Below are 6,659 nucleotides of genomic sequence, written 5' to 3'. Positions count from 1 at the left end.
CGAAGGGACCAAAGGCTGGAGAACCACCTAGGGCGATGATCGTGCGATTTCACCGCTTCAATGACAGAGAGGTGGTTCTGAGATGGGCCAAGAAGGTACGAAGTAGCAGATGGGAGAATGCGGTGATACGAGTGTATCAGGATTGGAGTGTGGAGGTGGCGAGAAGGAGGGCGAGTTTCAATCGAGCCAAGGAGGTGCTGCATAAGAAGAAAGTGAAGTTCGGGATGTTGCAGCCGGCGCGATTGTGGGTCACGCACCAGGATAGACATTACTATTTTGAAACGTCGGAAGAAGCACGGACCTTCATTCAAAAAGAGAAACTGGACCAGAACTGAGGGACTGATGTTGGAGGGGAAACGACAATGCTGATGTATAGAGGTGTAAATTGGGGAGGGGGGGACACTGAGAAATGTGGGCGCCGGTGGGGGGGGAAGAAGAGACACAGGCGGTGGAATGGGAACGGGGCGGTAGGGGCAGCTGCGCCATGGGGGGTGGGATGGTTCTAGAAAGCGCGGGGTTTATTTTCTTTTCCCGCGCCAGAGAGATGATGGCGGGAAGATAGGCGCGAGGATGGGAGTTCCTCACACAGGGGGGGGGTCAAGGAGAGAGCAGGAGAGGCCGGGGTCAGTTGAAGTCAGCTGACCTTCGGAAGCAATATGGGGGAGTAACCATGCTAGATGGAGATCTAGCGGGGGAGGGAGGGGGACAACTGGGTTGCTGCTGCGGAGATCGAAAGGGAGCTGGTAAGAGAAAAGGTGGTCGAGGCGGGAATGCGCCGCCTGGGGGACGGGTGGGTGCACGGAACCGGAAAGTGGGACTGGCCCAGAGAGGGTGATGGCTAGTCGACAGGGGAGGGGGGTGGGCAGCCCCCCAGTCCGGCTGATCACGTGGAACGTGAGAGGCCTAAATGGGCCAATTAAGAGGGCCCGAGTGTTCGCGCACTTAAAGGGACTGAAGGCAGACGTGGCCATGCTTCAAGAGACGCATCTGAAGGTGGAGGACCAGGTTAGGTTAAGGAAAGGATGGGTGGGACAGGTGTTCCACTCAGGGTTGGACGCAAAGAATAGAGGGGTTACCATATTGGTGGGGAAACTGGTGTCGTTCGAGGCTAGGAACATTGTAGCGGACAGCGGGGGCAGATATGTGATGGTGAGTGGCAGACTGCAGGGAATGGAGGTCGTGCTGGTAAATGTATATGCCCCGAACTGGGATGATGCGGGATTTATGAAGCGGATGCTGGGACGCATCCCGGACCTGGAGGTAGGAAACCTGGTAATGGGGGGGGACTTCAACACCGTGCTAGACCCAGGGTTAGATAGATCTAGATCCAGGACCGGAAGAAGGCCGGCAGCGGCCAAGGTGCTTAGGGGGTTTATGGACCAAATGGGGGGAGTGGATCCGTGGAGATTTGCTAGGCCGCTGGCCAAAGAGTTCTCCTTTTTCTCCCATGTCCATAAGGTATACTCCCGGATAGATTTCTTCGTTTTGGGATGGTCACTGATTTCGAGGGTGGAAGGAACGGAGTACTTGGCCATAGCTGTTTCAGACCATGCCCCACATTGGGTGGATCTGGAACTAGGAGAGGAGAGGGAGCAGCGTCCACTCTGGCGACTGGATGTGGGATTATTGGTGGATGAGGGAGTCTGCGGAAGAGTGCGGGGATGTATCGATAGGTACCTGGAGGCCAACGATGATGGGGAGGTCCGAGTGGGGGTAGTATGGGAAGGGCTGAAGGCGGTGGTCAGGGGAGAGTTGATCTCCATCAGGGCTCACAAAGGGAAAACAGAGGCCAAAGAAAGGGAAAGATTACTGGGGGAGATTTTGAGTGTGGATAAAAAATATGCGGAGGCCCCGGACGAAGGACTATACAGGGAGAGGCGATGACTCCAGACGGAGTTCGACCTGCTGACCACAGGGAGGGCAGAGGCACAGTGGAGGAAGGCAAAGGGGATGAGATATGAATCTGGGGAAAAGGCGAGTCGCCTGTTGGCCCACCAGCTTCGAAAGAGGACAGCGGCGAGGGAAATAGGGGGAGTTAGGGATGAAATGGGAATCACGGTGCGGAGAGCAGGGAAGGTAAATGAGGTGTTCAAGACCTTTTATGAGAGGTTATATAGGTCCCAACCCCCGGAGGGAAAAGAGGGGATGCAGCAGTTTCTGGACCAACTAAGGTTCCCGAGGGTGGAGGAGCAGGAGGTGGCAGGCCTGGGGGCACCAATTGGGGTGGACAAGGTGACGAAAGGGCTGGGGAACATGCAGGCAGGGAAGGCCCCGGGACCTGATGGGTTCCCAGTGGAATTTTATAGGAAATGCGGACTTGTTGGCCCCGCTGCTGGTAAGAACCTTTAATGAGGCCAGAGAAGGGGGGACCCTACCCCCGACAATGTCGGAGGCGACGATATCACTAATCCTGAAGCGAGATAAAGACCCGCTGCAATACGGGTCTTATAGGCCTATCTCACTCCTAAATGTGGCGCCAAGTTGCTGGCAAAAGTGCTGACAATGAGGATAGAGGATTGTGTCCCGGGGGTGGTGCACGAAGATCAGACAGGGTTCGTAAAGGGGAGACAATTGAATGTCAATGTGCGACGGCTATTGGGGGTGATAATGATGCCCCCAGCAGAGGGGGAGGCAGAGATAGTGGCGGCAATGGATGCAGAGAAGGCATTTGATAGGGTAGAGTGGGAGTATTTATGGGAGGTGCTGAGGAGGTTCGGGTTCGGGGAGGGCTTTGTCAGCTGGGCTAAACTCCTCTATGGGGCCCCAATGGCAAGTGTAGTCACAAATCGGCAAAGGTCGGAGTATTTTCGACTACATAGGGGAACAAGACAGGGATGCCCGCTGTCCCCATTACTGTTCGCGCTGGCAATTGAACCACTGGCCATAGCGCTGAGAGACTCCAGGAAATGGAGAGGGGTGGTTAGAGGGGGAGAGGAACACCTAGTGTCACTCTACGCCGATGACCTACTGCTATATGTGGCGGATCCAGTGGGGGGGATGATAGAGATTATGCAGATATTGAGGGAGTTTGGAGATTTCTCGGGATATAGGCTTGACATGGGGAAGAGTGAGCTTTTCGTAATACAGCCTGGGGACCAGAGCCGAGGGATAGATGGCCTACCGCTAAGGAGAGTGGAAAGAAACTTCCGATACCTGGGGATTCAGATAGCCAGGAGCTGGGGAACCTTACATAGACTCAATCTGACTCGGCTGGTGGAGCAAATGGAAGAGGATTTCAAAAGGTGGGATATGCAGCCACTGTCACTGGCGGGCAGAGTGCAGGCGCTTAAGATGATGGTCCTCCCGAGGTTCCTATTTGTGTGTCAGTGTCTCCCTCTATTGATTACTAAGGCCTTTTTTTTAAAAATAGCTTGGAGCATCATGAGCTTCGTGTGGGCAGGGAAGGCCCCGAGGGTAAGGAGGGGGTTCCTGCAACGTAGCAGGGACAGAGGGGGACTGGCGTTGCCAAATTTGGGTGACTATTACTGGGCCGCCAACGTGGCGATGATCCGTAAGTGGATGATAGAGGGAGAGGGGGCGGCATGGAAAAGGTTGGAGATGGGGTCCTGTAAAGGAACAAGCTTAAAAGCGCTGGTGACGGCGCCACTACCGCTCTCCCCGAAAATGTTTACCACGAACCCAGTGGTGGCAGCAACATTAAGTGTCTGGGGGCAATGGAGGCGACAGAGGGGTGTGTTGGGAGCCTCGGTGTGGTCCCCGATCAGGAACAACCATAGGTTTGCCTCAGAGAGGTTGGACGGAGGGTTCCAGAGCTGGCACCGGGCAGGAATTAGGAGAGTGGGAGACTTATTTATAGATGGGACGTTTGCGAGCTTGGGAGCGCTAGAGGAAAAGTATGAGCTGCCCCCGGGGAATATCTTTAGGTATATGCAGGTGAGGGCGTTCACGAGACAACAGGTGAGGGAATTTCCGCTGCTCCCGACGCACAGGATCCAGGATAGAGTGCTTTCGGGGGGGTGGGTCGGGGAGGGCAAAGTGTCCGAAATATACCGGGAGATGACAGAAGAGGGGGAGGAGCTGGTAGAAGAACTGAAGGGAAAATGGGAAGAAGAGCTCGGGGAGGAGATTGAGGAGGGTTTGTGGGCTGATGCCCGAAGTAGGGTAAATTCCTCTTCCTCGTGTGCCAGGCTTAGCCTGGTCCAATTTAAGGTGCTACATAGAGCACACATAACGGGAGCGAGGTTGAGCAGGTTCTTCGGAGTGGAGGACAAGTGCGGGAGGTGCGGGGGAAGCCCGGCGAACCACACACATATGTTTTGGTCGTGTCCGGCACTGCAGGGGTATTGGAGGGGAGTGGCAGGAGTGATCTCGATGGTGGTGAAGGTCCGGGTCAAGCCAAGCTGGGGTTTAGCTATATTTGGGGTCGCGGATGAGCCGGGATTGCAGGAGGCGAAAGAGGCCGATATTGTGGCCTTTGCGTCCCTAGTAGCTCGGCGTAGGATTTTACTCATGTGGAAGGAAGCGAAACCCCTCGGCGTGGAGGCCTGGATAAACGATATGGCAGGGTTCATAAAACTGGAGCGGATGAAGTTTGCGCTGAGAGGATCGGCTCAGGGGTTCACCAGGCGGTGGCAACCATTCCTCGAATCTCTAGCGGAACGTTAGGGGGAAAATAGATAGCCAGCAGCAGCAGCCCAGAGGGGGTGGGAGGGGGAGGGGGGAGGGAGGGAGGGAAGGGGGGGAGGGGTAAATTGTTTGTGTTCTAGATGGGATGAGGGGGCGGGGGGAGCACTATTTTGTGTTATTTTCTTAGTTCACTATTTTATTTAAACAATGTTATCTAGCAGTTATCATGTTACCGTTTTTGTTGATTTGTAAGGGGGAAAAATTGTGTTTGAAAACTTTAATAAAATATATATTTTTTTAAAAACCCATGACTAAATCACTCTGAAAACCAAACTTTAGTTATGGTTCTCTCAATACTGACTGTATTATTATTATATTGGATCCAATGATGTGTTCACTCTCACACTGCAGCCTGACTCTTATTATTGGAACAGCCACTGTGTTCGTTCCTCTCAAAGTGAATGAATCCTTTGCTGTTTCTCCTCTGGGCCTCATCTCCACTATTATTGTCTGAAACCCTGTGGTTTTACAGGGTTTAACAATTTCATATGAGAAGGGCAGATAATTATAACTTTTTTATGTTTTGTTTCTTGAGTTTCGTGAGTGATGACCTGCTGCGTTTATCACCACACAGCAGGAGGATATCCTGCATCCGCCACTTAGTCTGGCGTGATACACTGTGTGAAAACGATGTAAAGGAACAAAAATTAACTGATGGACAGAACAAAGGGGCTGCTCCCAAACAACGAATGGAGCACAGCCCAAAAAGAACTGGAAAGGAACCGGAAACTTAACAAAACCCGTCAAATCAAAGTGCCGAAATCAGGGTCTATAAGGCAGCCCAGCCCCTGGGGCGCCCACCGAGCACGGAAGGCCTCGAGCGTGCCCATGGACACCGCATGCTCCAGGGACACCCGGCCGTGAACAAGGCTGCGGAAGAGGGTCGGACAGTCAGGTCAGATGACCCCCTTGGTCGCCGCTGCTTGGACCTATTAATGGCAAGTTTGGCCAGGCCCAGGAGCAGGTTCACAAGGAGGTCCTCCGCCTTCCCCGCCCCCCTCCCCACCGGATGTCCGTAGATCAGGAGCGTGGGGCTGAAGTGCAAACAAAATTCCAACAACAACATTGTAAGGAAAGCAAAAAGGAAGTGCAGCCTAGGACAGACAACATACACGGTCCACGGTCTCCACCAGGCCGCAAAAGTGTGAGGTCTCTGGGGAGGCCGTGTGGTGGCTTAACTTTACTTAGTTTTCACACCGCGTATCACACCAGACTAAGTGGTGGATGCAGGATATACTCCGGTTGAACGGCACTGCCCTGTGCAACACCCTCCACCCCAGGTCCCTATGTTTTATGGGGAGGATGTGTCCGTAGAGTGACCTCCACCGCCGGACGACAACAAGGCACGCCAAGGCGTGTCCGGACGGCAGGCGAGGGCAAGGAGGTGGAAAGTGTGCAATTGCAGGCCATATAGCAAACCCCTCCGTGCGGTGCGGAAAGGAGGGTATTTTCGCAAGGCGGCTGGGGATGTGGGGTCCCGGTGCCTGGGAGAAGTGTGGAATTCCGTCCAAGCTGGCATCCGCCCAGACGGGATGCCACCGCACAACTGCGCCGTCTCGAGTCCAAGTGTGTCCACGGGGCCAAGCACGACTGATTTGAGGCCTTGGATGCCTTTGGCCGCGCGCTGGACGGACACTGCTCTGTGCTCGGCGAGCTTGTAGGGCATTATCCAGCCCACACCTCCACCACCCAGCACGTCCCAATCCTGGTCACCCCGGCATCCACAGCCCTCCACTCTGCCAGTCACTGGAATGGATATTGGCGGAGGTGCGGATTCCTGAAGAGCGGCTCCCTTACGTTAGCCACTACTCCTAACGGGGGAGAGCTGCGGTGCATGGCGACCATGTTCCAGACTTTGAGAAGGTCCTGGTGCAAGATGGGCAGTGCTAACAAAGAACTCCGAAGACTCTGCTGGTCAACGAACAGGAGCTACACATGGTAGTTCAGGCCATAGACCTGGCAGAACAAATACATCGCCAGGTCACACCATTGTGGAGGAGGCTCAACGTACA

Source organism: Scyliorhinus torazame, chromosome 5 (genome assembly GCF_047496885.1).
Source record: "Scyliorhinus torazame isolate Kashiwa2021f chromosome 5, sScyTor2.1, whole genome shotgun sequence".
NCBI lineage: Eukaryota > Metazoa > Chordata > Chondrichthyes > Carcharhiniformes > Scyliorhinidae > Scyliorhinus > Scyliorhinus torazame.
This window is presented reverse-complemented; position numbering follows the sequence as displayed.